The 26,500-nt window shown below is 39.0% G+C and overlaps 1 protein-coding gene across 5 annotated transcripts in view; it reads right to left on the bottom strand.

Annotated features, from left to right (window-relative positions):
• The window catches only part of lrrc4cb (leucine rich repeat containing 4C, genome duplicate b), a 37,705-nt gene extending 11,508 nt beyond the window's left edge, over positions 1–26,197 (bottom strand). Inside the window, exon 1 of one of the 5 annotated variants that reach the window (XR_007138096.1) lies at positions 11,404–12,350. The gene's annotated coding sequence lies outside the window, so the exon portion shown is untranslated. Of the gene's footprint in view, positions 1–11,403; positions 12,351–25,678 lie in introns of those variants that run through there. The other 4 variants (XR_007138097.1, XM_047801718.1, XM_027136981.2 and 1 more) reach the window with 4 other exon arrangements.
• Positions 26,198–26,500: the final 303 nt, after the last annotated feature.

The raw sequence follows: 26,500 nt of genomic DNA, 5'->3' as shown, positions 1-26,500 counted from the left end.
TCTCTGCAGGCTTCCTGCAGCATGTAGTGACAAACCATTCATAAATGTTTATTAAGTATGAACCAAGGACATTTTTACTCTATAGCTGATGCCTGCGTTCTGAACTAGATTCGGATCGTTCATCATCGGGTTCGTAACGTCCATTTTGTTCTCAATCCTTTTGTGCACTCTTAATGACAGAACTGCACATATGTTTTTAGCAGTTTTAACGTCCGGCACCTGCTCGGTACCCTCTGGATAAGATGGTGAGGGACGTCTCAGAGTTAGTCCAGCCTAAATATTATGGTCCTCTTAAAAACTGTGCTGTGAGCTGCTGCTGGGAGGCCTTTGCCTTTCAGGTTGCTGTGTTTCTAATTCAGAGAACGGACCTCACATTGTGTCCAGACTGTTGCACAGCGGTGGTGACTCAGTGCTCTATATACATGTGTTACACCCCTACTATTTCTCTCTCTCTGTCTCTCTCTGTCTCTCTCTCTCTCTCTCTCACACACACACACACACACACACACACTCACACACACACACCCACACACACACCCACACACACACACACACACACACACTGCCTGCTTAGGAATAATTCATGCTTTTGCATTAGAGTCACTTTTAAACACTCGCAGTAGCAAATAGACACAGCATTTATAGTGTCAGGGTCCGTTTAAGAATAGCAACGAACCACCGAGCCTAATTCCTCTTTAATTTACTAGACGGTTCCTCTTTTAGAAACTCCACAGACAGCCATCATAGGTTGCTCTAGCAACTGCATGATAGCATTATAGTGCACATGGAACAAGAACCCTTTCTCTGTACATTGAGAAGGATGAGAACGTTTCGTTGTGCCACAGCTCACAAAGCCGCGTTCTTTAATATGCACTCTCTCAGAGCCGCTTGTGTCCGTGTGACAGCCTTCTCCCCTCACGCTCACACACACACACACACACACACACACACACACACACACACACACACACACACACTACAGATATAACCCATTTGGCCATCTGACCTCCTATCGCTTGGCAATTGCTTCTCGAGGTCAAACTCGACTGAGCTCTTGTTCCTGAGCTTCACTTGCACTCTGTCTAACGTTTTAAACCGTTATTTCCTTGTGATAATATGAAAACATGGACTCGGTTATACCTAGAAGGTATATTTAACTCAGGATGCCATTAAAAGTGCACGGTGTACAGATGAAACGAAGAGTCTGAGCACTGCATTAAAAGTCTGAGCACATGGAGCATGGAGTCACATTCATTATTCATTAACTAAGTCACCGTGCATTGTAATTAAACACAAAATCTAAAGCAGAGATTGCTTTTGTCGACAATTTCTTGTAGAACTTCAGTCAGAGATAGGCTGCCTCATTATTCTCAAACAAGACACAAAATTTCGCACAGACTGTTGACTTTCACGATGTCTGCACTGAGAGACAAAAATACCTACAATAAAAAAAAATAATTCTAAAAAAAATAAATAAAAAAAAATAAATCTGTCCATAAGCAGCTCAGGGCAAGTTAAGGGCTGCTATGAAAACTTCATGTTGTGACATGCGGTTTTGTCTGAGATAATGAAGAGCACTGCTAGCAGGCAGGAGGAGAATAGGGAGGAAAAGCAGGGAAGAGAGGGATGGAGTGACCCTCCTGCATTGGGCACAAATGAGGGAGCCACAGCTTGCACGGCACTCATCCCCTGCATACAGATTGCATTACACAGCCAATCCTCTGAAAGAGCCTTTGCTGCTCAAACGCCCTGACATGCTTCAGTGTGTAGAAGTAGCCAGCCTCATATTCAGCCAAGTAACATCTTAAGGGCAATTAATACAAGGGACATTACTTTATTCATCATCCACCATGCTCAATATAATACACAACATGTTAACAAGACTATTTGCTGTCATTAGCACACTTTCTAATGGGTCGCGTTTTGAGATGTCCTGTGGAGAAGACCATACCGGATCTGACGCTCTGAATACTGACTCTTCAAGGCCTCCGTTCATGATTTTAAACAAGAAGGCTCCCTGGTGATGGCAATCGATCTGATTGAGTGATGCACCCAACGGACCGACGTACTGTATAAAATGCCTTCCTGTTGGCCCGTGGATGATCTGCCCGGACATTTAGCTCCCATTTCATGACTTTCAGATTATACTCTTCTTTCTTGTAATAGCAAGCATCAATTTCGGACATGCAATACGTTTGTAAGCCCTACAACTCAATTGTGCCTTAAAATGCTGAGACATTTAGAAAGTCAATTTATGACCAGGTGTCAAATAAGACTTTATCATTCTGTAGGGCTGAATTGTGGCCGGCTGCTTTTATAAGATTCTGTCTGCGAGTTTTTGATTAAAGTTCCCTCAGGGTCAATAGGTAGATTTAAAACTTTGCAATCTCAACATTGGGCCTGTACCCTACTTTGTAGATTCTCACCATCTTCTCAAGATACACCATTTAGCTAGATAGTTAGACCTTACTTTGGTACTTCTGGTAAAAATAAACACGTTATGGAGGTTGGCTTATAGCTTTTTGGTTGCTGAATCTCCGTACGTGTTCCATAACCACAACATAGCTTTCAAATCTCAAGTTCCACATAATTTAATACCTGAAATTTGTTTGAAAATGGTTTTAGTTTCAATTTTTACTTTTTAATTCTTGGAAATATAATCAAGAGCGTTCAAAATAAAGAACATTGACGAGAACATGTAAGGAACACCATGGTGATTGGTTGTTAGGAACAATGGTGATCACTGTAACTGGTTGTTAAAACCAATCACATCCTGGATATACAGTAGGGAAACAGTATTATTCCCTGACTGGACATTTGGAACTAGATTGATCAGTGATTGGTCATTGAGAAGAAATAATAATCAGTCATTTGATCTGTTGGCATTCACAAACAGAATGCATTCGAGCTTTACACCAATCGACCAAACCTGTGATTCCAGCAGCTGTGATGTGATCCGGCGCATCATATCAAGTGTACAGTGAAGGGCCGTTGGTATTAGGCTCTTTTTTAAATTAAAGTCTAACAACTAAGTCACTAAATTAGTCTCAGCAAAGCTTCAGTGTAACTTGGTATGTCTGTAATCTGTTAGCTCTTCCCCTTCTGCCATGTACAATATTTGACAGATGCTCTTATCCAGATTGACTTAGATTATCTCATTTTTTTTTAAAATACAACTGAGCATTAAGGGCCTTGCTCAGGGACCAAACAGTGACAGCACGGTCGACCTGGTATCAATCTCACAACCTTCCAGTTGGTAGCCCAACAGCATAACCACTAGGCTACCACACACCCACACCCATTGCCATGTAGAGCAATAACATCCATGTTGATCTTAACACTAAACTACATCTGGTTTAACATGACATCTATAATTTCCTGAAAATTAGCTGGTGTATTACGGAAATTTGAGACAGAACAAACTACTCTGTCACAGGGTGAATTTTAAGTATCCCTCTACATCCATCACCTAGGAAAACTGGACCCTGATTACTTAACTGTGAAAAAGCCTTTCCAAAATCAACCCAAACAAGCATACCACCAAACCAGAATAAGGTATGTTCTAATGACGTTTACATGCTGACTCTATTTTCCAGTAAAATGCCAAACAGAACCTCATAACACTAAGATCACGAAGCGTGGAAAAGTGGTGCTGCTGAAGCGCTGTCTCAGCTGGTCTATCCATCATGCCTGGTGTTCAACATGCAAAAAAACCCTGCATGAATTATAACACAAGCCTCACTAGGGCATTCTACTAAGCACTAAGCATTTACATTCATGCACAAGTGATGCACTAAAGGAGCCTGATATCATCTTGCTTCACTGGTCTGGTGAACAAAACAGCGTAAATGCATTCTGCTCGGTTTCCCTTGTCACCACCATGCTGCATCTATTCATCCCGAAGCCGATATTTTCCACACCTACATGTTGCTACAGGCTGCCTGTATTTTCCACAATTCAAAACAAATACATCTGAGTAGTCATTAGCCTTAATGACTGTACAATACAGACAATGCAGCAAGGAGATGAAAAGGGGCAGACCATGGTAACCATTACTTTCCTTGCCTGAGATGACAATAGAAGGGGTTGGGGCCTCAAAGCTATAATCTTACTGTGGCCATATAGTCTCCTCAGTCATTAGTATTGACTCGGTATGAAGCCAGGCCAATTGAAGCACTCAGCGGCTTGCACGCTGCACATATAAATTTTGTGTGTTCGGGGCCTCGACGGGGTTTTCTGAGCATCATATCTATCCATCCTGCTCACTTACACTCTGTATGTGCTACAATACTGGATTTTTTTTTTTACCCTGCCAGCAGCTTTCGAGACTAAGTGGTGCAGAAATAGTTATTCTAATTGCAGAGCAAAAGACACAACAACAAGTCAATAACAATTTCAGTGAATAAACACTAACACATACTGTAAGACAGTAACCGCTTAAAACTCTTGCCATATTAGCCGAACCTTGGCAAGCTTGTTGTAGACTTTACGATTTTAGCAGACTTTTGAAATCACAACTCGTCACACTAGATGCTCTGGATGAAATCTTGACTCAAATCTATAACAGACATTAGCACAATAATGTTTGATAATACGATAAAGATCCTCTAATGACAGACCTGTGACTAAAGAAGATTACTACGTTCTGCTGAAGTCATCAATCGTTACAGGATGTTGTGTTCGTAAATAGAAACATTCTTCAATGTCGGTTAAAGTAATTGGAAAATAATTTTCTGTCCATTTGTGCATTTTTTTATGTTTTTCCATTGCCACAAGTTCTAGCTGAACTTATCCTAAGCTGTCTTATTATTGGTGGCTTTTATTCGAGCAATGTAGCAGAGCTCGCACTCAGATTTTACTCATAATCTCCCGTGTAATCAGTCTTTGATTTTATATGCACATTTAAAGACCTTCAATCTCAATTTCAGACGAAAAGTTAGTCTGTCTTTAGTCTGTCTTGTTAGAAAAGACATGTTTCACATATGAGCTTGCGTTTCTCAGACATCGAATGCAGCATATCGGCCACCATCCTTTGTTGTGGAACAAATTCAACTCTGATTGTCTACAACAGCATGGACTCCATGCACCCTGTGGTATATGGGACTCTAACACGGTTCCCTTTGACACCCTTCTGTTTCAGACTCCATGCCAATTGACCCGAGATGCTAGAAAAAGCCACCTGCCTTCCAGTTTCTCCCCAATGTCAGAAATGTGCTGAGGGAGAAGGAAACCATGTCCATGGGGGAAGATATGAACGAGGTGTTTCCAAAATAATGAACAACTCAGATTTGTCATGGAATCACTCTGCCTACAAAAATACACTGTGTACACACGGCAAAATCATAGTCCACAAGCAGTTCCTGGTCTGCTTTCAATACCTAATCATTGTGATTATAACAATTTACCCAGTTGGAGCATTAATACGATATAAGTGTTTATTGAAGTTTCCTATATTAACATTCAACATCCAGACTGCCATTTCACTCACTGGATAATATCGACTGAAGCTCTGATTAAATTGCTAAGGCAGTGTTTCCAAAAACCACCAATATATTTATTACAGTCAGAAAGGCTGGAGGAAGCAAAGCATCCAACGTCCATTTAATGTTTAAATGAGTAATTTGCTTAATAGGCTTCTCTGAGGATGTGTGTCTCAATGCAGAAGCCTTTTAAACAGATGAACTTTCACCTCTGTGTGTCTGCACAATGCTCTGGACCTCCCCCTGAATGCCATATGCCCCGTAGACAGGGTTTTCCAAAGCATCCACGCATGGAATCTGACATCTGCTGTGGGATTTAAACTACTGCGGCCTGTTCAGCCTTTCACTCATCTGCTATAATTTGGGTGGCATCTGATTACACCAAAGTCACTATTTGATTTGTGTAGGTCACTGTTTGGTTAATATACTTCACATGAGGTCAAATGACACCAAATTTGGAGCTTTGTTTCATTAATCATTAATAGTGAATAATCCAGGAAGATGTATAGCAAAGCACCAGCCAATCATGTAGTGTTAAGGGCTGAATTCCTGATTGAGGTGTCATTTATTTGTCATAACTCAACACCTCAACACTTATTTTCCATGTTCCAACACCAAGTCTAACAAAACATGCCATTTTAAAACCGTCTCTGGCAACAACATCCGATGTTTAACTGCTGAAAATGGTTGCATTTGGCTCTTAAACGAGTAAGACGGTCAAGATTTTTTATACAAAGTGTGGTTAACTAGCATCCATGCTAACAGACTGATGACATTACGGACATTCTAAGGATTTACCTGCTTTTTTAAATCAATAATTTAATTTAAACCTTTAATTCTATATATCTATATTGCGATAGGTTTGCCGGTCATTAGTAAAAGATCACAATATCATTAAAATATGACGAGAAATATGTACAGATATGTATTAAAACTCTTCTATATCTCTTCTTCTCACGATCTTCCAGGAATTCAGCTGATGCAACTTCCTGTTGAACAGGTGACTCTTTTTATATTTCAAAATTTCATAGGGGTAAATGTGTTCAGGTAAGAGTGCTCAGTGTTGGGCTGTAACACTGTTACTTTTGACAGTAATTAATACTCTAACGCATTACTTTTTAAATACAGTAACTCCGTTACCGTTACTATATGGTGCGTTTGTCCGTTACTTTTTTAAATTAATACATTTAGGCTGAAGCCTACAGTCTAACCTGTTTACAGCAGCGACGCATTGTAGGATTGGTGGATGCCAACCTGTAAACACGAAGACGCCGCACTGTGGGCGTGTTTCCGTTTATTCATGTATGTGCGGCAGTAACGGCGAGTCAAGGCGAGAGCAAGACGTGTTTCTCAAAGTGGAAATATGCTCATTATTTCTTTAAAAAAGTAACTAAAAAGCTACTTTTAACAGTAACGTGTTTTTGGTGTAAGTAATCAACAAAGTAATCGAGTTACTTTTTGAATGAAGTAACTAGTAACTGTAACTAGTTACTATTTCTTAGTAACTAGCACAACACTGATGTTGAGACACTCGAATGTTCAGATTTCATAACATGAAATGGATGGAGTCATGCAAATAGATGTTACAGAAACGGGATATTAAATGTGCACATATTCACACAAAAAGTCAGGCAAAAAGTGTTTTTCTTTGTGCTGTACACATGTTATTACCAGTTTACCTGAAACGTGTACTTTGATTATTAAAAAGGATCATTTAGGTTTCAATTTGTAATTTTAGACATAATTCTATTATACTTATTATATTTTATCATTTTAAATTGAAATTACATTTTGAGTGACCCTTAGAACATACAGTATATAAACACAAACTGATATAGAGCAACTATCAGTATAACATTATCAGTGTTAATTAGTATTTAGATTGAAAGGATGGATTTGTTTCTTTGACACGTGACCATTTGGACAATTAAACACCAACCAAACCTTCCTTATGATGCTTTATTGTATGTGAGACTGACATGTTAACCACTGTAAACGATTTATACAGAAGAAAATCAGCTATTAGTGTGACACGTGACACGTACAGGGTCAGTTTATATACAGCCTGATGTTCCCTGAAGGCTTTTGTGCTCAATGCTTTTCATTAAAAATGACCATAATAACAGTTAATTCTATATTTGTGATTTTATTTTACACCAGTGATTTTTTTTGGTGTTCATCATCTATGTATCAGTAGCATTTGTAGTTGTATTAGTATTAGTAACAATATTAGTAACTAGTGCTAATTAGCATAAGTACAGTATAGATTCTTTTCTGTTATTAACAGCAAGAAATATAAAAGTGCAGTAAAGAAAAATGGAAGAATGTCAAATGGATCAATAGACAAAATAGGACAGAAAAAAAAAGCCATTTACACTTCACAAAGGCTGCTGTATGCATGTCAGCATACAAGATGGTTTTGAGCCTACACTCTTTACCTAAAGTGGAACACATGTGCTTTCAATTAAATTCAATTCAATTCAATTCAATTCAATTCAATTCAATTCAATTCAATTCAATTCAATTGAGTGGAAGCGACTGGTATTTAGTCTTGTTTTTCCCCTTTAAAAGATTCAGTAGTGGCAAGACAACATAAGGAAGAAACCTTGAGATGATGCAGATTTCTAAAACAACACCAGGACTACGACAGGACTACAGCAGCCGGGTGACAGTACAATGTGTGATAAGAGGATATTCAGAAAAAGTATTCTATTCTTCATGATTTCAGCAGCAGCTGTTAAATTCTACAGTATACAGATAAGATTATTCAGCGAAGAAAGGTTGGGACTTTAGGGATCTTTAGGGTAATCATGTGGGACCAGCCACAACAGCACAAGGAGATGCACACAGAAGTACATCTCAATCGTGCCAATTAAAATTCCACTGGTGTGCTGTTGTTGTTTTATATTCTGGGGGGACAGATGAATATGGAAACTAACTACATGATTAATAAAGGACCGCAAGTTTTTCTTAATGACTAGAACAGCGAGCACAGCTGGGTGACTGGCAGGATCTCGTCTCTATCACCTTAGCTGAATCTCAGGATTTAGCCGGACGTGAGAAACGTATTGAAACGTATTATTGAATGGATCTGCATCCGTGCAACATTTTAAAAGGAAACTGCCTTGAATGCATTGCTCACTGTTCCTCTGACCTCTTTTTGCATTTTAAAAGAAGCCATTACACACAATCACTGCTATCTCTGTTATTAAACTTTTTTCAACGTCTTTTCATGGTATGAGTTGAACTGCCTTCCTGACCCCACACTAGAGAGGGCTCTTATATAGCATTGAAACAAAGAGCATCACTGTTCCATTTCCTTTCAAATGGCAGGAAAAAATGTGCACAGATTTGTGTAAATGTTCTCATTATTTTCAAGACACTACTATGGGTGGAAGCAACTGGTATTTAGCACTGTTTTCCTCTTAGCTGACACATTTAACACATTAACACTCATCCTTGCTGTGGACTTTCAGTCCCAGGACTGCACACTAAACCTTGTTTCTCTGAGCCGCCTGTGAGGATACACCATCAATCAATGCTGCACTTTAGGGCTTTGTAATGTGCAGCCCGTGAGTCAGGGCTAAATTCAGGTCATCACCCCGGAAAAAAAAGATCAGTGATCTCTGTCTCTATCTTGTGTAAATTAACCAAATCTCAATAACCTTCATTGTTAAATGTTTATCTCTATTCTATCTCTTATGGTAAGGCTGCAGTATTGAGTTGTATTGAACTGTGATTTTTTTTCCATTTTTTTGAAATCCATGTCTTCAATCAAATATGATTTCCGTATATTGACTGGAGATGTCACCATTAAACTTACAAAGATTTTGGAAATTCATTTCAGGAAACGTTCATGAAGGCCACAGAAAGCCATGGACCTATGAATTACAAATTTGAAAATTTTAAACGACTGAGACTGACAGGTTATTTTATTTTATTTTATGCATAGCTTTTTGCACAAGCCACAACTGCGATGACGCGCTAGCACGGGCCTCGTCGTACAGCACAACAAACGTGTCTCTCAGGAAAATTTGTACAGCACAACAAACATAGCTCTAAGGAAAACACCGAGCTGAAAATGAACACCCACACCTTAGTCTGTTCCATAGCATTTTATACTAGAGTGTAATTTAAATCATTGAAGCCCATGGCAATGTGGCAAGCACCAAACTGATCTGAGTCAGTAACATTATCATCTAAATGTGATTATGCTTTTAATTTTTAGCAGATTGATTTGGTCTCATCTGCATTGGGATTTTGCTCCATTTATTTAAGCTGGATAAGATGATTATGGAGCAGAATGCACTGAACTAAATAGAGCAGCTGTCAAGCATGCTCTATGAAAGCCATTATGACGGGTTTTTTTTGCAGCATTTGCAGTTGAAAATGGATAATAACAGACAATTTTTGCTTGCAATCTTGATAATTAAAATTTTTAGTCTGCTAAGTATTTCTGCACTCGCAGACAAATCATATCTCACATACAGTATCAGATCTCACGTAGCCGCTGTTTGTAACGTAGACATCCAACGTATCTTGTTAGACTCAACATTTGCTTTCCTTCTTGGTCTCAAGATTCAACGAAAACAAATCAAAAGATCTATCTTCTACAGTACATAAACATGGGCCCTTTTTATATTTTCAAGCAGTGACTAAAGCATTCAGTGTTTAATTCATCAAAGACGTGCCACTTGAAATTTACTTGCAGACACTTTTAGCAACTTCTTTTAAGTGTACATGAACTGCACTGTAGCTTCCTGCTCATGGAAAGAACAGATCTTTCTGGCAGACTGTTGGAGATGACATTTATAATTAGTGCTTCATTTCAGGAGCTGAAATAGATAGAGCGGTGCCAGTTAAAAGCAATTATCTCAGATGACTGCTTTTGCTTGATGTCCTTACAGGCAGTCACTGAAACACAGCGCCGTAGCTGCGTCTTACTGAATCCACAACGCACAAGTGGAGAGGATTAGTCTGCTACTTTAGAATATTTACCTACACAAATGTATTACCCAGCATATTAAAATAAAATGCACAAGCATCCCTGCTTTCCAGCATATTTTTTTTTTTCAGTATTAGTACCAGGGAAGACGGAAGCTCCTGTCAAACATCTCATGCGCAAAAAAGTATCAGGGAAGCAACAACCCACGGCCATGAATCATACACAGAAAATACGCAATCTTCCGGTACAACCCAGAATCTCACCCAGCATGTCAGGAACGTAATGCCTACCTTCAACCGTCTGTAGTCTAACCAAGAGGGTTAATTGTTAAAGACACATGGTACAGCCCTGTGTACGAGCTGCCAGCCTCGTCTGTGCTTTTCACAATTACCATCCAACAAAATAAAATAAATGTAGGAGACGGCATAACGCATCCTAGGATGTGACCCAGCATGCAGTTAGATAAGTAACAAGCAGAACACAGGAGGTACTCAGGATGCTTTTCACCTCATTTACTTATCAAATGCAGCAAAGTGAAGATGGGAACAATCACAGACACACGTCGTCTCTTTTCCTCCTGCGTCTTTGCAAAAGCCTGCACATGTGAACGGAATATGAATGACCCAACGCCATATTCGAGCAAAAGTAACGCTAAGTGGAGCAACAGAAGGGGGGATGGTGGGGGAGGGAGGTTGTGGGATCCAAATTCTACCAGCTTATTCTGGCACCAGCCTTCAATCATGTAGCCAATGACAAGATAGAGAGATTTAAAGATGGGAAGACAGACAGACTGTCTATCCATCTGTCAAATAGATAGATAGATAGATAGATAGATAGATAGATAGATAGATAGATAGATAGATAGATAGATAGATAGATAGATAGATAGATAGACATCTAATATGCAAATGTTTAAAATGCATGCACTGGCATGAAACTTAGAAGTACATCTATAACAGTTTCCCATTACCTACTTACACATTTTCCTTTTCTTTTTTTTTTCAAATATGTGGTGTGTCAAGGATGGCAGTATGGACGAATGATCCTCTGCAGCCTCAGCCTCAAGTTAATGTGAAATCCATGCAGGTTTTTTTTTTTTTTTTTTTTACTGAGATGTGAGCGCACGAGCCGGTGAGCCTTTAGCAAGCAATGCAGAAAATTAAGACAGGAAAAAAAATGAAAGGAAAAATAAATCTATCACCTTCTTGGTGCAAACGCACGGCAGCTCTGATAAATCCCACATCCACAGTGTGCGTTCTCAGCAGGCTTTCTCAGGCTTTATTCCGATGGGGGAAAAAATCCTAATTCCAGCATTTTATTATAAGGGTCCCGGTGTATCAGAGACGGAGATAACGACCTGCGCGCGCGCGATCCATAGCTTAAACACGTAACATGCTGACTTGGCTGATGCTTTAATGTCTCTCTCTTTCTCTCTCTCTCTCCTTCTCTCTCTCCCATACACACACACACACACACACACACACACACACACACACACACACACACACACACACACACACACACACACACACACACACACTTCTTTCACAAACTGCAGCCTATAGACGGGTTTGTCTCTGCGGTTAATGCGGATTATTGGATTCGGATTAATTCATCAGCCTTTCGCTCCGGATCATCGCGCGTGCTTCTTCTTTGAGACAAAACGTAGACTGGACTTGAACTTCCTCCTGAATCTTATTCACCTGTCTGTCATCAGTCATCAGCGAGGTTCACTTTCTCTCTCTCCTCTCCCGAGGACGATATATATAAAATTTATATATATATATAGAGAGAGGGAGAGAAATACGTCTTTTTCATTCTCAAAGCCGTGACAGAGAAATGAAGATGAAATCAGGGGAAAACAGACTGCAGCCGCCTACAGTGATGAGCATTAAGAGCTGCAGCAGCTCCTCACTGCTCCGACAGGGTTGCCAGATTGGAGTGTTCTTACAACCAAATCGAGTCCATAGCAGAAACAGTGATCAAAATTATAATTGAAAATGTAGATGTTTTATTATAGTTCGTCTGTAGCACATAAATGAACATTGCTACCTTACAGATCCAATGACCTGTGTATGATCCTGTGCTTTCAGTGTGGAGTTTTGCATGGTTTTAACATGTACACGTGGGTTTCCTTGATGTTCTCAGGTTTCCTCCTACTGTCCAAAAAGAAAGCAGGTTAAGTGTGTACTTTGAGACTATTCAGAGTTCCTGGGATCATCTCCAGACACACTGCTACAATGACCATTAAGGATTAAGTGGCTACTGAAAATGAATGAATAATTATCCATTATGCTATTTTCTCTTGCCAACTGTCCTGGGATTTCAAAAAAATAAATAACTGGCAACCCTGGTATGAGTAGTCCCTCAATCAGAGTGCAGAGATGTTTTGCCTTGACTGAAGCAACTAGAGAAGGCCAAAGAACTGTGTACAGAGAGCCTTTTGTGTGCTGTATGAATTGCATACATTTAATTGACTTCATTAATGTCTCTCTCTCTCTCTCTCTCTCTCTCTCTCTCTCTCTCTCTCTCTCTCTCTCTCTCTCTCTCTCTCTCTCTCTCTCTCTCTGTCTGTCTCTCTCCCCCCTCTATCTGTCTGCCTGTCTTTCTGTCTCTGTCTGTCTGCCTGTCTCTCTGTCACTCTCTCTGTCTCTGTCTCACTCTCTCTCTGTCTGTCTCTCTCCCCCCTCTCTGTCTGCCTATCTGTCTGTCTATGTCTGACTGCCTCTCTCTCTCTCTCTCTCTCTCTCTCTCTCTCTCTCTCTCTCTCTCTCTCTCTCTCTCTCTCTCTCTCTCTTTCTTTCCCTCCCTGTCTCCCTGTCTCTGTCTGTCTGTCTTCCCCCCTCTCTGTCTGCCTATCTGTCTGTCTATGTCTGACTGCCCCCCCCCTCTCTCTCTCCCTGTCTCCCTCTCTCTGTATGTATGCCTGTGTGTGGGGAGACTTCATGGGGACTTCATTTGAAGACTGTTATCTGGGAGGGAAAAACCCTGAAACCTTTGTATAAAAAAGAGACAAAAGGTTCTTTGTGATCATTGAGCTTGAGATTAGATTTAGATTTAAATGCAGGTGCAGCATTAATTAGCTTCAATAATAATTATATCAATGAAAAGTCCTCACAAGGATAATAAACAAACGTACGTGTATGGAGAGAGAGAGAAGAGAAGGGAGAGAGGGAGAGAGGGAGAGAGAGAGAGAGAGGGAAGAGGAGAGAGAGGGACAGAGAGTGAGAGGGAGAAGAGGAGAAGGGAGAGAGAGGGAGAGAGAGACGGGAGAGACAGAGGAGAGAAGAGAGAGAGAGAGAGAGAGAGAAGAGAGAGAGAGAGAGAGAGAGAGAGAGAGAGAGAGAGAGATGAGGCGAGGGGGGGGGGAGGAAGAAGGAAACAACTGTTGGGACCGGGAGGAGAGGAGAAAGAACCCCCCCCCTACCGACATCTCCTCAGTTATTCTGCTTTCTGCTCAGTGAAAACCTGAATCATCACTGTATGTGGTTTCTTTCGACATAAAAGCACTGCAGACATTTGGGTTTTTTCACCGTAATATTACATTTCATTTACTCCTTTCTACATCAAAAGAAGACAGCAACAAGGTGTGATTTTTTTCATCTTTGTTGCTAGGTTTTCTTCACATCAATCAAAGATGTGTGCATTTGAAACGAAGCAGAGCATGGATTTAAATCCGTTGCTAGGCTAAAGTTAGGATATAATGAATTATATGCTGTATGTGCATTTTACTGTTAACTCTATTTGGCTGACTCTTTGTGGGAATACATCCGTGATGTACACCAATGGATTTTTATACATGTTTTTTTTTTGTGTACAGTGGGATTCCTGCTCTATCACAGTGTCCTTCATTGTGTATTTCACTAGTGGGTCCTATAGTAGAAGGCAAGCTGGCACCCTTTGAGTGAAATCTCCTGATATGCTGTGGAAAAAATTGTGGTCTATAGCTTTACAATTCTGCACAAAATAATACAGTTTATCGGCTTAATACTGAGATCACGAATCTCTCTCCAGATTCTTTAACCAAAATTTTCAAGGAGCAACCTATATATTTCTAAATTCTTACATTACCATCATCAGCAGATCATAGACGCTTCATTTTCCTCGTTGATGTTTGTGAAAGAAGGCAAAATTCAGAGGAAATAAAACTGCAGTTTAGTGTAAATAGCTTATTAGGGTACCAAGAGCAAGGTGTGGGAAGCAATAATATTAACAGATGGTTAAATAATTAGTCATAGCAATGTTTTTGTTCTTCTGCTGATATCAACATGTGGCTTATGGAGCTACTTGTGGATGAATAAACATGCTCTATGGGCTTTGCGTCAGTGGCATGGTGTTGAGTAAGACAGCATGTGCAGCTATGACTCACTGACCCCATTCATGCATTTTGTATATCTAGATTTTTTTTACTTGTTTAGGAATGAGGAATTTAATATTCAGTATATTATATTTAAGGAGATGTTTATGTCATTTAAAAATGAACCCACAACGTTCTGGCATTGTGGTTTTTATCTATAGATTCGTAATGATTGACGTGCATACATATGGTCACGTGGTACAATGGGTATGGATAGTTGTCACAAAAAAATAGGGGAATAGCAATGCTTTGTGCTATCTTTTATGCAAGGAATACCTGAGTGGAAATGCATATACAGTACAAAAAAATTAGCCAGCCCTAAGTGGCAGTAGTACAAAGTAGTACAGTAGTAGTCTTTCTCTCTCTCTCTCTCTCTCTCTCTCTCTCTCTCTCTCTCTCTCTCTCTCTCTCTCTCTCTCTCTGGAACAAGTCATTATACAAACAAGTAAAAATTTAAACTGCAGACTCGAAGATACCTTGCGCACAATCTTTGACAGAAAGATTCCATCATGTTTTTATTAGTACCTACAATTGTGGTCATATTTTTAACAATAAATATTTAAACACCAAATATTGTACAAATAAAATACGACGGCTGGTTGCCACTTGGTCAGAAAACTAAGACCAAAAAGAGAGAAAGTTTATGTCGCAGTGAATGCTTTTGTGGCAACATTTAAAACATTAGCTAGTTCATCACAGTGGCATGTCTGCTTTGTCATATTTATCCAGCACAGACTTTTAGACAAAAATGATATCACCATAAATATATTATGTAGAAGGAAGACTCAAGCGGATATATTTTTCTCATCGCACTTAGATACACTTTTAACTTCTCCCCTTATTAAAGGTTTTTCTTTGTAGTTTACACTTTAGTTTGTTTAATGTAGAATTCAACATGTTGATCTTTTTTAGTATTGTTTAGTAGGTTTATCACTTACAGTAGGTTCAAATTAATTTTATTTAATACCATAAACGAACAAGTCAGATATACTGCTTAAGGGGGAAAATAAAGTCAAAATTCATAAATATAAACATTAATTACTGTATGATGTGGTTTGGGTTGTGGTGGTTTACATGACGCTACTAGTATTAGTATAGTAATCGTTTATATTTTAGGGAATGAAAACAAAAGTAGAAAATATTGTGGACAAAAAACAAAAAACTGTATGAGTGGATTTAAAAAAAAAAAAAAACCAACACAGTAAATCACACTCAGATCACTATTCGCAAGCAACTGTGAACTTTCTGCTGTTTTTAGAGGCAGGGTTCAAAACATTTGTAGGGTTTGTATTTAATTCACAACCACTCTTGGCTTAAATCTGAAAACAAATCCCAAAAAGCAGATAAAGAGATTAAATTTTGAAACAGTAAACACATTCAGATAGTGGCACTGCATTAAATCAGAGTGTTTACATTGTGTTTTTGACCTCACAGGTGCTGAAAATTTTATTTGTATGCAATATTAAATGCATACAGTGAAAAAATATCAGCTTTTAAAGTAAACCTGTAGTGTACTCCAGAACACTGTTATAGCATCATACCGTAATGAATATGCCTTTATAAACCTATATTATGTATGGTTATGCCATAGGACAAAAGATATGTTGTGGTAAACAAGATATGATGTGCTTAAGTCCAAATAATCCCTATAAATACTGCTTTCCAGCCTGTTCCTTTCCCTTTCCTCATTTTGGTCTTATAAAAAGGTGTCATGTAATGTGGAGTACCTGCAGTTTGTCAGGAGTGCTCCTAAGAGGCAGATTTTTTCAACCTATTCAATGAAAAAGAATGTCTTCTCTTAGTAATAGAGTGGAGTTGTACACTGTCGAGTGTGTTTCTTTTGTCTCCGCCGAAGCTCTGCTTGCCTGAAAGCTGCCATACGTGAAGTATTTACACAACAACAAAGTAACCCTGTTATGTCACTTCAAACCTTTTCTCCCTAACATTTCAGAAATAGGGGCTCAGTCTCATCTCCTTCTCTCTTCTTTATTCCGTCTGTGCTTTAAGACTGGTGGTGTTATACACAATCATACACAAACTGTACATTTTATTACACTGTGTTTATTTCAGCCATATTATGCTCCCTTTAGTTATAAACTAGTCCTCTGATTCTTGATTCTCTTGATACTTAGGTGAAAGACAGGTGCTATCCGAACACAGGGGTTCGTGCTGTACAAATCCTCATAGAAGAGACGTTCTTAAGTTACACAGTTGCATGTAATCACGCAGCTGCAAATTATAAGTCTAACAAATGTTCTGGTGTTACAGAGACATGGGTGAGTCAAAGGTGCAGGTGCAAGAGAGGCAGGTGTTATTCAAATGCTGATTGTACACAGCTGGTGTTACACGGCTGGTGTTACAAAGGTTTAGACAGGTGCTATAGTGTTACGGTGATGCTGTTGTAACACAGTTAGTACTCAGTCAAGCGTGTATTGTTATACATGTGCACATGTTAAAGGACTCAGATTACACAGGCGCAGGTGCTACACAACTGCAAGTGTTACACAAATGCCGGTGTCACGCACATGCTGGATGTTATACATTGTCTGGTGTAACACAGGTGCAGGTGTCACCCAAATGCTGGATGTTATATGTGTGCTAGTGTTAGACATATGCAGGTGTTACACAGCTGCAAGTGTTACACAGCTGCAAGTGTTACACAACTGCTGTTGTCGCACAAGTGCTGGATGTTATACATGGGCTGATGTTACACAGGTGCAGGTGTTCCACAGCTGCAGGTGTTATGCTAGATGTTATCATGGGTTGGTGTTACACAGGTGCAGGTTACTGTATATGCTATATGTAATACATTGGCTGTATTACATGTGCAGGTGTTACACCATGCAGGTGCAGTTATTACACAGTTAATACTACGCTAAACTGATGCTAATTTTAAAAAACATGCTCATGTTATGCAGATGCAAGTGGTCCATAGGTAAAGGCGTGAGCCAGGTACAGATACACACAGGCGTAACAGAACAATATAGATACACGAGTTTCACATGCTGGGCTTACACAACTACTTTTCATTGCAGATCATTTTAAAAATGTTATTACACTTGTATGACAATTTTAAAGATTTATGCAAGCATCTTCTTAGAAAAAAATGAACAGTTTGAATTAGTGTGAGCAGTGCTGATGTTAAAGATTTTCTATTTCATTCAGATGAAATCCAACAAAATCACTGGAATCCCTGCACATTTTCAGTGACACCAAGTTTATTGCTACCTAGCTATGTGGATTTGATGCAATCAGATTTCATTTCTTTACTATCAGAGAAAAACTGCCGTTGATCTGTAGTGCACCTCTGAGGATTTCTGGAGTCACGACTAGACATTCAGCCGCATTAATGGTTTCAATCTCAAGCATAAGTAGAGCAGAGACCAATAAAAAGTTTCTCACAAAGAGGGAAATGATCAGTGTGCGTAATGGTTGTATAACTCTTATGTGAATACACTTTTATCTTTATGCCTTGGTGATCTATTTTGACAAATTTGCTACTCTCAGCAGTTAGCATATGCTTTGACAAATGAATGAATAAATGTAAAGTACATTTTGTTTTGTTAAATTGAAAATAAAGTGAATGACAAAAAGGATTCATGCTGGATAGATGGATGGCTTGGTGCATAACTGGCTAGATTGATGAATGGATGGATGGATGGATGGATGGGTGCTGATGTTAGCTGTGTCTGGATTTGTTAGAAGGAGTAAATGTGTGGGATGTGATGTGGTCTGCTTGTGTAAATTCTATGTAAATGTGATGCTATACATTTTACTTTTTATACTTTTTTTTTCCTAATTCAGAACACAGTTCACCTTTCTGCTTGCAGCTCGCTGGCTTTTGTTGAAATGAAAGTTTCTTAGATAAACTTGAAGAGGTGATAAGGCAAAGCCAAGTCTTTCTAGCTGTTAAGACTGACACTGAATTATTAACACAGCTGTCCCAGTGCTCTTGTCTTTCCCTGTATACTTAATTATTAAATGCCTCTTCTTAAAGAAGTAAGTCCTTACGATCAAGCCCATGTGGAGAGAAATGACTGAGTTGAATTCTCTGGACTCCTCGATCCCAAATGGGAGAAGTTATGCTTTTCAGCAACGCTTGAAGTGCACGGAATCAGTTGTGTGTATGCTACGTCACATGTGTCCGACGGCGGTCTGCTTAATCAGCCATGGAATGAACCAAGAAATGCCTGGATTATGAAAGATACTCTTCTTTACGCTTCCGCATTCATATCACATATATACGGTGGAGCATATGTGAAGAATGTTCCTTTAGGAAATAGGAGAGAAAGCGTGGTCAGCGTTTCATATTTCAGGGAACATCTTTGCTAGCTGTTCAACACCATGTCCTACTTTTTGCTGAATGAACCGGTGCACATTCAACATAATGTGTTTTTGCTGAACATTGGTTCAGTTGTGTAAGAACACTGAGATACTTTGTGCATTTGCTGCTGTCTGATCCCACACTGTGATTTGTCAAACATGCGCTAGGATAAAAAAGGGAAGGTAAATGCCACTGCTGTGTGTTTTATTCGCATGTTTTTCATTTTAAAAATAAAATGCTTTTTAATTGCTTTTTTTTGGTGAATTATTATTTATTTATTTTGTATATATATATAAAAAAGAGAGCGTATATGACGGTGTGTGTGTGTGTGTGTGTGTGTGTGTGTGTGTGTGTGTGTGTGTGTGTGTGTGTGTGTGTGTGTGTGTGTGTGTGTGTGTGTGGGTGGTGGTGTTGGAGGTGGTGGTGGTGGATGGTGTACCTGGGCTGATCTATATCCTTCATCCTTTGGTTAAACAAGGACAATCCTAAACATTTTTAAGTACTGCAATTTGTTCATTATTATTATCTCTGCTGAAGAGCAGTAATCAAGTGTTCAGAAGGAACATGATCATATCTTTAGTAAGAAAAAAATCAGACAGCTTTAGCTGGGGATTGTCAGTCTTATGCATATATCTTGGAAGAGGAGTCCCTGCCATGCTAAGTGCCTGTCTGAAGTTATTTCCATCTGAAGTGAAAATGCTTAGAATTAATTATATTCTCTCACAAGCACTGAATGAATTTTCTGAGTAAAGGAAACCCTCTTTCTGATCCAGCTCCATGTTCTCCTTGGCTATGATGATTTTCATTTAAGATCACTCTTTGTACATGTATGCTAGCAGTACATATGATAACGTCTTTTATTAACATCAGAGCGATGTAAAATATTCGCATATAACATTATTCACAAAATATTCACTGTAACATTTGTGAATATTAGGGAACAGCCTTCAACTAGAAAATGCCACCTTTTAATATAACCAGATCGGTGGTGTGATGAACATAGCACAAAGTGCTATATGCAGCGCATTCAACATTAAAACATTGCAGCAAAAACAAACAACTTTTTATAAGATATTATAACTATAACAGTCAGAAATATTTTATTAGTTGGAAGAGTACATGTGCTAGATAGCTAGTCCAATAGCTAGTTCACTGTCATGATACATTTTTAATATTCATATTAATTCTAAACAATGCAGATTATTTATGTGCAATTTATGTGCTATAATAATTTGAGTTCACAAATAAGAAATTGATTCAAAGTGATATTATTTTCAAGTCTGTTTAATAGACTAATGAGGTTAAAGCCCAGAGTTAAGCCTTTTTCCACGTCTAAGCCCTTTCTAGCACTCAGTTCCACAAGTAAGAAACAGGAGGTAAAGAAAGCAAACACTGAAACACATTAAAACTGTGCTTGCATCCAGCAGATTAGCACTGAGGCATGCAGTAAATTAGCAGAGCCAAACAATTCATCTATAATTCATTTTAAGGGAGAAGATATCATCTTCAGGAAGTTCAGGAAAAACTTTGATGCTAAGAGGGAAATATGATGCCTTGTGGATCTGGTGGAACATTGCAAATATTTAGCAGGCTGATTAAAGAGTAAAAGAGCAGTCAAAGCAAAATCAGTATGGAATATTTAATCGAAAGCAACTTCCTGTAAACATGTCCTCATGATATAGAAGATGCGATAAAAATAAATAAATAATAAAATAAAAAACTCTGGACCCCAGAAGGCCTTCCTCTGAAAGTTGCTCAATTTGCTGAACTCATGTCTGTAAACTTTTGCAGATTTGTTTCATGTGCTGTATAAACAATACTGTAATCTTGTGATGTTTTAGATAATTCCCTTCGCAATTTGTGAGAGAATTATTATGTAGATAAGCAATTTACACTATAATTTGAGTATAAATTCATTTACAACGTTGGAATTTAGGAGAATATTCTCAAATATTGAGCAACAGAACTTAATCCAATATTTATTAGGAGATATAATCACCGATTCTACTAAATGACTCTGTGATAGATTGTAATATTATTATGCTGGTAACAGCTCCATAACGTTTACCAGTTACCTAAAGCAAGCTGTTTTGCAATTGAAATTTAAACACAGCTGTTTATTCAGTGTTCAATGTTCCCTCCAAAACCTCATACCTCAAGGGCATGCACTGCTTAGACTGCAACAACGGAATGAAGCTCAAAAGGATTTCTGAACTGAGTACCGACAGGCAACATGGCTGATAAACAAAACAAAAACACCCATCATTCTTGGTCCCTATTGATTAGATGCTGGTGGGCTGTATAACTTTTCTGCTGCAAATATTGGAAAAAGTTTGCCTAAGCAAATATACCCTCTTCTCGTACTTAGACCACCTTATACTTTATATAAAAAACATATTATTTTGTTAAAATTTTGTTAAAATTGAAAGTTGTTGCCCATTCATCCAGAGGTTGAAATTATATAAGAGATGCTTGGAGGAGAGCAATAACTGCCATATTCTGTTTTTGGTAACCAACACACATGCTCCCAAGGCTATGTTCTCAGGTTGAAGTGACCCAAATCAAATTTTTTTTTTTTTTTTACCTTTATCTGATTTTTTTTTTCACAAATCTGAAAAAAAAGTTTTTATGGCTATGGATCCAGTGCTTTCAAATCCAATCTTTTCAAATCAGACCTGAGGCACTTTTGTATGTGGCCCTAGATTGAATACATACAGTACAGTATATGTGACCATGCAACTTGAATGAAAACATTTAGCTTGGAGTTTATATGATTTTTTCCTAAATAGCATATACATATAGTTGTTGGAATTATGCTGCAAAACTATTCTAAACTATTATGACAAAACTATTCAAATGGGGCAAGTTGTGGCCTAATGGTTAGAGAGTCTGACTAAGGTTGTGGGTTCGAGTCTCGGACCGGCCATGACTGAGGTGCCCTTGAGCAAGGCATCGAACCCCCCCAACTGCGTCCCGGGCATACAGCATGCTCACTGCTCCGGGTGTGTGTTCACGGTGTGTGTGTGTGTGTGTGTGTGTGTGTGTGTGTGTGTGTGTGTGTGTGTGTGTGTGTGTGTGTGTGTGTTCACTGCTGTGTGTGTGCACTTTGGATGGGTCAAATGCAGAGACCAAATTCTGAGTATGGGTCACCACACAGCTGTATGTCACGTCACTTTCAAAATCCAAATCTTTATTGCTGTATGTACAGGAAACAGTTACACAATACTATTAGATCCTTACTTTGCGACTTACTGACAGGACATACAGAAGACACAAAAAACTTACAAATAGTACAGAGTAGTGTTCTGAAACAACTGACCAGGATATTGTTGTGCACATGTGTGCTGTTTCAGTTCATTCAGTATAAAAAGGCAGATATCACTTCCACACATCCAGTATGAGTAAAGAAAACTATGTAATGTGAATGGAGGAAAATAGGAGGAAAACAGACAGTCATTCCCACCCAGCACTCTAGGATTGGCAGAATTTGACATACCAGTACCACTGTTTTGCCCTACCATGGCTTGAGTGAGATCTTTAACCTCCAGTGTCTCTAGATGCATCCATTAAGCTAACAAAACGTATTAGATTCTATATAGAATAGCCTCAAAGCTCCTTGATTTGATAGCGAACTGCCAACCGCATAGAACTGTGATATGGTCTAACAGCTGAGACGCCGCTGAACAGAATATGAATGACGAGAAGTATGCAGTGGAAGGGTAAACTATGGCCCCACAGTTGGCTTTGTGCTGAGACGGACAGCATTTAGACAGGTTTCAATCATATCTGACACTTCCAGACGCTTCAACCCTCAGTGGCCTCATGAGATCTTTCTTTGGCTGGTCTTATCTGTCAGCTTTCATTACAACAGCCCAGCCCTCTGACCTTTCCCATGTGGCACAAGGGATGCAAAAATACAGGCCAAATGAAATCAAGAGCAACCCATGAAAGTCAATGTGTTCCCTCGCTTGGTGTAGCCTCTTTTCTCCTGAGATTGCAAATTTCATTTTCAGCATTGCATTGCAGAGTGAGATCATGGAAATGGAAAGTGAAACCAGCCCCTGTGTAAGAACATGTGAATGTTAGAGTTGTTCTGTTTGGTTAGAAGAATGGGTTTGACAAGTACAAGAACTTCACTGCTAAAGCAACTAGAGGACATGTATGAAGAACCTGGACCTGATGAGCTGTGCTCTGTGAAGCTATGGTCTTGCACAGAGGAGTAAATGTAATGATGTGATGACATCTTTTTTATCAGCATGCTCATCATCAGCTGAAATATGAAGACTAGATAAAGCACAATTCAGCATTTTCTTATGGCTCAAAACAAAAATGGTTTAGCCTCCAGCTCTCCATACTTTTTGATCCCCCTCATGTTAGATCAAGTGCTGGTGCTGTTAGTGGCCCACTCTAATTAGAAACCAGCTTAGAAGCTGATGAGTTGATTAGCTTGATTATGGCATTCATTCTGTATTGAGTCATTCTGATGAAGGTGAATGCCCCTGAAGATTGGATTTTCAGGCGCTTAGACAGACCTCATTATGTCAACCAGAAGAACTATTTCATCAGTTTGCAATTAGCAGTTATTTCAAGCATCTGAATGATGATCTGTATCTTCTGCTAATGTCTATATCCCTTAATATCAATCAGATGAAAATTAAAGATAGCAAACAGGAACAAGAGACGCTACAATCCACTTCCCAAGTCACATGCACTAATTAACATTTACATGAAAACAAATGTGCATACATTTGCATAAACACATTTGTGTGTGCATTTTATTTATTTACAATACACCATTTTAGATATTGTCTAAGAAAAGTACATTAAGAATAAATTCCTGCATGGAATAAAAGTTGGTTCGTTCAGGCAGTCATCCTCATTAATCACTTTACTTTGGTCAGATTCATGGGAACACTGAGCACAAGGCACGAGTGCACTCTTGATAGGAATCCTCTCCACATCTCTCAGACACATACTCAGACTCATTCACATCTGGGGCAATTTCGTGGCAGTTATTCCAACTACCACCATGTTTCTGGGACATAGCGCTGGAGGAACCCAGAGGAAATGGACACAAATACAGAAAGAATATACAAAGCTCCACACTGACAGTAACTAGATCTCAGCATCCAGACCCTGGAGCTATGAAGCAAGAACACTACCTGAACACTCCAGCCCACCTTTGCTTGCAACTCTCTGGCTATTCATTATATGTCTGTTTATTATACTCTAATATCATAAAAGTGGCTTTAGCGTACGTTGGTTCTATTGCTAGTAATATGCTTTAACAAGTTATTAGCAAGGTACAGAATAGTAACTCAGGGTTCTTATCAACTATTCCATTATTCCATGCTCTCATGATCAACCTCTTAGTTGCATTCAGGCATTTGGTTGACTTTGGTTGGTTCCACTGTAAAAGTTAGTCCTGTCTATGGTCTAATACTGGTAGTGTAAAGGATCAATAATAGCATACTCTCAACCTCTTAATCTCAGTTTGATATCTTCTTCAGAATCTTGGTAATGGTTGTAATCTGATAGTCCTTCTGTAGAATTTCAAGTAACAGTTTCCATGAGTTGAAATATTCTTTCATGCTGCAAAGCCTTAATAAGAAAGATATAATTGGACTAAAAAAGATGATGCCCTCATTAAAAGATATGAAAGAGTTTTGTTTGAAGCACTCAGTGGTGAGTAAATCTTGTTATTCATGATCATTTTAAATGTGTGTTTTTGTAAAAAGGCAAGTAGAAAAGGCCTGTTGTTGGTCAGTAACCTCTATATCCTGGTCAGAGTTGTGGTGTTTATCCTGGGAACACTGGGTGCAAGGCGGGATACGTCTACATCACGGCCATGTTTCTTGAAGTGTATCAGACTCTGGTACCAGGCCGGGCATCTAAGGCCACTGAAACACCATGAGATTTGTTGCAGTGACTCCTGCAATGATGATTACAGGGAGAAAATGTGTACCAGGTGGGGGTGTGGTTTAGTGTAAGTCTGTACTGGAACGAGGTGGTTTGTTTGGACATACACTCCATGTGAATGAAATGATTGACTCCAGATGTAAACATGTCCTGGACATATTGTTTCCTGGACTTTTTGAATATAACTTGAATTGATACCATCAAAAATCTTCCCATAAATAAGGCAGATGATCATTACACAAAAAATACATTTTCTTTTGTTTTTACAATTAAGCTAATTTCACTTTCTGAGCATGATCACCACCCAGCCCTACACTGTCATGCCTTAAGTTTTACTGGAATAATAACAGAACCATCTCGAATTAGAAGGCACAGCTGAGACTGTACTTTCATCTTACCACCACCGACTCTCCCTCATCTAACAACAGAGATGCGGCTTGTACTCCTTAATTCTAATAAACTACTTTACGGAACAAAATTTGATGCTATTAAGGCTAAACAATCAAGAAAAGTAAGGGCTAAAAAAACATAATGAGTCTCACTTTAAAAACATTAGAGTGACCCCTAAAATCCTCTCTCATCCCTGCTTCCACCTCAAAAAATCCTGAGAAAATTTTGTAATATGTTGTGCTATAAATCATTAAAATCCTTACTTCAGGGCATGGATCATTCTCCCGACAATTCTCTCTCTTTGTTTTTTTCCTCTTTCTCTCTCACAATAATCCAGGTACAGTAGCCCATGAAACTTTCATTCGCGTTGCTCTCCCTTTTATCAGTCGTTTCCCCAGGCAATGACGGCATACCAGATGTCTGCTAGAATCAAACAATGTTTCTCCCAAAATGCAGTCCTCTAGTGACTCAGCTTTACAACTGGAGATAACAAGAACTCCTGTCACTGAGACTCACACTTGTCCTCACATATTCCCTGTTTGGGCTTAAGGAGAAAAACAGGAGTACAATGAAGAGGAAAATAAATAAAATAAAGAGGATGCTGTAGTCCCCGAATTTGATCTGCTGTGTAAAGCATGGCATAGTCCTCTTGTTTGGTTGATGCACCTGAGGAACACACTACTAAAGGATATCATTGTTGTCAGTGTACTGTGTAGCATCTTCGATAAATAACACAGTGCTGCACTGGATTCTGTTGTGTCCCACATCCTGTGCCTCCTCTCCTCTACGCACCATCTCTCTCTCCCTCCCTCTCTGTCTCACCCTCCCTCTCTCTATTGCTCTGTATGTCCCTCTCTCTGGCAAACATGCAGGGACTAGAGGAGAGTCTCGACTACAAATCAGCTCCACAGCTCGTATCTCTTAAAGACACAATACTTTACGCTTCACAGACTGGACAACAGAACATATATGGATTCAAGAATAAGCATATACTGTAACCGAACATAGTTGATCGACTGCAGCTGCAGTCCTTCTGTGCTTCTATTAATTTCAACAGTGGTTTAAGATACTCTCCTTCAGAATGG

Source organism: Tachysurus fulvidraco, chromosome 1 (genome assembly GCF_022655615.1).
Source record: "Tachysurus fulvidraco isolate hzauxx_2018 chromosome 1, HZAU_PFXX_2.0, whole genome shotgun sequence".
Lineage (NCBI taxonomy): Eukaryota > Metazoa > Chordata > Actinopteri > Siluriformes > Bagridae > Tachysurus > Tachysurus fulvidraco.
This window is presented reverse-complemented; position numbering and strand designations above follow the sequence as displayed.